The 5,187-nt window shown below is 48.2% G+C and overlaps 1 pseudogene; it reads right to left on the bottom strand.

Annotated features, from left to right (window-relative positions):
* Nucleotides 1-484: 484 nt before the first annotated feature.
* Nucleotides 485-1,238, bottom strand: LOC115860842 (spliceosome-associated protein CWC15 homolog pseudogene; annotated as a pseudogene).
* Nucleotides 1,239-5,187: the final 3,949 nt, after the last annotated feature.

Below are 5,187 nucleotides of genomic sequence, written 5' to 3'. Positions count from 1 at the left end.
GAGTCCAGTGTTGATGTTCCGATAGTTTAGTGAGCTTGGAGAATATAGTTTAAGTCTTAAGAAAATAAACTTTTCTAACTATTTCTCCTGGGACAGGGAGATAGTCTTCACACAAATTCAAAATCAGCAAAAAGAAACTAACATAAAAACATCCTGACGGCTCTCTTTCTCCAAGGACAGATAGTTTCCCCAGATCTCTGATTCATCTTGGCAACATCTGCAAATAAACCCCAATGACCTAGAGGCTAAAGAGGTACAAAGAACTATGTGTGACTGTGTGTGCCTAAAATGTTTCTTTATAGCAGGAAAGGGTGTTCCCATGACCCACTGAGTTAGAAGAATAGGCAGTTGTAATTTATACCTCACTTCTGAGGTGGTGATAAGGAGCTGAAGGTTGGGGGAGAGGGTGCTAAAAGAATTGGGCCTCTTTTTTTTTTTTTTTTTTTTACATTTTACAGCCTTTCATTAAGCACATAAAACTGTACTATTTCATATATTTCTCCATGAACATTTTGTGAAATTCAGATCGCAGCATATCATTGACAAATCTTTCGTCTTTCTTCCGATCATCTACACCTTTTGCACAGTTCTTGAAAACGACATCATCATCCCACCTTCTTTTAACTTTGAAGTTGGCCTGAGGCTGGGATGGGCCAGTGAGATCAAGGAGAGGGTTTCCCCTCAGAATGTTTTCCATACGAATCCTTCCTTCTTCAGCCTTTTGTTCTCCTTCCTTCCTGGCCTGCTCTTCAGCTCCTTCTTTTTTAATTTTTTCCAGCTCTGCAAGAAGAGCTGCAGTATCATCATCATCACTCTCCTCTTCAAAATCTTCATCTTCCTCACCTGTTAGAGGGTCGTGTGCATCGAGGTTGGCAGCGGGAATCTGGTCCAACCAAGGCTTCTTTGACACTGAAGAGGAGGTTGTATGTTCTCGGGTTGGCCGGTCTCTGTTTTTTTCTCTTGCAGCAGCTCTCTCTCTCTCTCTCTCTTCCAACTCGCTCCTGAAATCACGGTTCCGAACTTCTCCCGGGGCATCCTGAGTGGTCTGTCTATATTTTATCTTTGCATGAGAGGGTACGTCTCTGCTTGAATATTGCTTTGAGAGTTGGCTCAAATCACCTTCTCCTTTTCCTCTCCCCCCTCTTGCAGGTTCAAAAGTTGGCCTAGCTGCTGTTGTCATCTTCCACGAGTCTGCTTTCCTGCTGCTGCTCACTTTGGCCGAGCTCCGATGCAGTTGCCTCAGGAGATCATACAGACGCCGTTATAACTCTTGGTTCCCAGAAACCTCTGCGCTGGGCCTCTTTTTAAGTATGGGGACAAAGAGCACGTGACACTCAGCCAGAAGCCACCCGCCTGGATGAATCAGGCAGGGAGGCTTCCATGAGTGCTTAAAGGAGGTCTTTGTAGTCAGAAAGACCTGGGTCCAACCCCAGCTTACAAGACATGCAAGCTACTTTGCCTGTTTTAACCTCACTTTGCTCATCTGTAATATGGGGATAATAAAAGTACGTATCTTATGAGGCTGTTGTGAGGCTTAAATGAGATAATGCTGGAAAAAAAAAGTGGGGGGATTTTAGCAGAGTGCCTGGCACATAATCAGGCCTAATAAATGCTCAACATATTAGTAATCATTGAGATGAGTCCTAATTTCCTAGGGCTGCCATAACAAATTACCACAAATGTGGTGACTAAAGACAATGGAAATTATTCTCTCACAGTTCTGGGGGCCAGAAGTCTGGAATCAGATGTTGGCAGGGCAGTGCTGCCTCCGAAGGCTCCAGGGGAGACTCCTTTCTTTCTCCTCCAGCTCCAGATGGCTGCCAGCATTCCTCGGCTTGGGGCTGCATCACTCCAACGTCTGCCCCCTGGTCACATGGCCTCCCCTTCTCCTCCCTCTGTCTCTCCTCTGTTTGTCTTATAAGGACACTTCTCCTCTCTCACCCCAGGCCCTGCAAGTGTCGGCAGCTTGCCTGACTGTGCTTCTGGGTCTCCATCTATAACACAGGGAAACCTCTGCGCTTAATGAGAGTTTTCTTGATTTAGAACGTCTTTCTTGGGACCTCCCTGGTGGCACAGTGGTTAAGACTCTGAGCTCACAATAGAGGGAGCCTGCGTTCAATCCCTGGTCAGGGAACTAGGTCCCACGTGCATGACACAACTAAGGAGCCCGCCTGCCGCAGCTAAGACCCAGCGCAACCAAATAAATAAATCAAATATTTTTTTTAAAAAAAATTATAGAATGTCTTTCTTTGTCCCTTTGGCAGGATGACGCCTTGCCCATCCAGGAAGAGGATTAGCACTGTTGGTCTTCCAGGGTCCTCGAAGGAAGTTCACAGAAATGCATGCAGCAGACCATGGGTAGCTTTGGGGAACAGCATCTCCTAAACTAGCAGCCTTGGGCCATTGGTGCTTGAAACTCAGCAGAGCCCTCAGAGGTCCGCCCTCACTTGTAAAAGCGCACAGCTTTGGTTCACCTCTGCGGCCCCCTCATCATCTAGGTCCTAAAGTTATAAATGAACAGGCTCGTCCAGCAGGATGCACAGAGGCAGCTAGGTACGACCTCGTCTAACTGCCCATTTTACTCCTTCCTTTCCTCACTTAGAATATTTCTAAACTACCTTTCACTCATTCCTACAGAATCATTGCCTTTGTTTTCGACCATGTGTTGTATGAAATTCTGATTCTGCTGGTATAAAGTTTAGGATCTCTTGGGACTCCCCTGGTGGTTCAGTGGCTAAGACTCCACGCTTCCAATGCAGGGGGCCTGGGTTTGATCCCTGGTCAGGGAACTAGATCCCACATGCCGCAACGAAGATCCCGCGTGCCTCAACTAAGACCTGGTGCAGTCGAATAAATAAATAAATATTTTTTTTAAAATAAGAAAGTTTAGGATCTCTCGTAGTTAGGGACTCCCCAGTGCCGCATCTGAGTCCCAAGGTTTTCACGTGTGAACGTCTGTCTCCTGGAATACGTGGGATGCAGAGTGGGAGGTGGAGATTGGCCTCCCTGGGCTGGGCAGCTGCTCGCTGGGCTCCCTGCTGGGTGGGCCCAGGGCTGCAGATCACATGCCATCTGCTCTCCCAGCCCTGCTCCTGACCCGCCCAGAGGGACTCGCTATTCTAATTCACCCACCAAAGACGCACTCTTTCCGATCTAAACCAACTAATCTGTGTCGGCTTGACGTGGCCCTGCTTGGGTCCCAGAATATCCACCGTCCTCCTTTTCTCCCTCCTTTACAAACCAGGGGTCAGAAGAGCTGGCAGTGAAATAAGATAATAGATCCTAAGCTGTTTATACTGCAAACAAGCCTGTCACCTGCCCAGGTGAATTGCCTTTTGAAGCCTGTGCTTGTAACCCCTGAACAAATGATCCTGAGCTCTGCTGACCTGGAGGCCAAGTTAGAGACCAACATGCAAACCAGCTGGACTCTCCTGGTGGCTCCTTGATAGCCCGAAAGCTCCAGCCAAAGGACCTGGCAAAGGCTCCCTCACTGAGGGTCCTGGCAGGCTGAGAAACTCTGCAGGTTCTCGGGCTTCACCTACTGGCTCGCTGCTTTTCCTCGCTGGTTTCCAGTCTACACCAGTGGTTCTCATCTAGGGATGTTGCCCCTCAAGGGACATTTGGCAATGCCTGGGGACATGTTTGGTTGTGACAACCTGAGGAAGGGTGCTCCCAGCATCAGATGGGTATAATGCAGGGATGCAGCTAATCTTCCTACAACACACAGGACAGCCGCAGGATAACAAAGAGTTATCTGGTCCCAAACGCCAACAGTGCTGAGGCTGAGAGAGACTCCGTGTATACCTGCACTTGGATCTGTTTACTGGAATTTGGTTCTTCCTGTCTTATTGAAACCGAGCAGGACCCTGTGGGGCTCCTGGGCGAGGAAGCCTTTCTGTTCTCCATTTTCTTGTTTGTAGGGAACAGAATCCAGCCTCCACGACCTTCCCTGAGCTCCAAAGGGCGATTCGAACAGTTGCTAATCAAGGCGAGAGCAGCCAGGAACCACCTGAGGCCAGGAACCAGAGAAGCTCACCAAGAAGGTTACCTGTGACCAGATTAGAGGAGTGCAGGCCCTGCACACACCCTAATCCTGTCAGCAATCCCACCCTTGAACTACTGCTATAAAACTCATCAAATCTTCCCACAGGAGCCCGCTGTGGCCCCCTTTGCCTGGAAAAGCAGTAAAGCTATTCTTTTCTACTTCACCCAAAACTCTGTCTCTGAGATTCCATTCGGCACTGGCGCACAGAGGTCACGTTTTCAGCATCATTATTGACTCTTGGACTGATGCTTCGGCCACCCTTGGTCCCAAGCCCACTCTCACCTTGGATGTAAATACCAAATACCCTTCCATTCCACAGCCCGAAACCACTGAACAAAGGCAAGGCTGCCCTCACCTCACCGGGTTCCTGTAAATTCTTCCAAACGCTGTCTGGGGCTCTGTGATGATTTCAGACCATGCTTGGGGCTCCCCCTACAGCCTTCCACCCCTGAAAGCCAAGCAAGGTCCTGCAGCACTGACTTAGTTAATGCTAATACAGTCTTGCTTTTTAAAGGATGTGAGTTTTAGATGTTTAGTTCTGTTTTGTGAAGGGATGATACGTAACAGAAAAAAGCAATCCCACGCTAAGCCTCCATTCTGCTCAGTGCTTCTAACACGGTTAACTAGTGTTGTCCTATTTTTGTTCATGTTGTCACTTATCTCCTTTCTTGGATTTTTTTTCGTATCAACTCTCCCTACCTCTTTGTACCCCGCAAATTATTAAGCCTAATTTCAATTTTTCATAACATCCTTTAGTTTCTCAACCCCTGCACTTCTTTAAACAATAGATTTCATCCATATGGCAGGCAGAATAGTGCCCACCCCGACTCCCAAAGATGTCCACACCCTAATCCCCAGAACTTGTGATGTGTTACCTTACATGGCAAAGCAGCAGATGTGGTTAAGTTAGGGACCTTGGGGGGGTGGTAATCCTGGATTATGCCCAACCAATGCCCAACCCAATCACATGTTTCCTTAAAAAGGGAGACCTTCTCCCAGCTGTGATCAGAGAGGCAGACGTGACAGGGGAGGGTGGTCACTGAGATGCAGTGTTGCTGGTTTTGAAGATGGGCCGGTGGGGGGGTGGGGGGGGAGCCACGAGCCAAGGGATGTGGGCAGCCCTTTAGAAACTGGAAGATGCA

This window comes from Globicephala melas, chromosome 11 (assembly GCF_963455315.2).
Source record: "Globicephala melas chromosome 11, mGloMel1.2, whole genome shotgun sequence".
Classification (NCBI taxonomy): domain Eukaryota; kingdom Metazoa; phylum Chordata; class Mammalia; order Artiodactyla; family Delphinidae; genus Globicephala; species Globicephala melas.
Note: the sequence above shows the minus strand (reverse complement) of the source record. Positions and strands in the feature narration are given on the sequence as shown.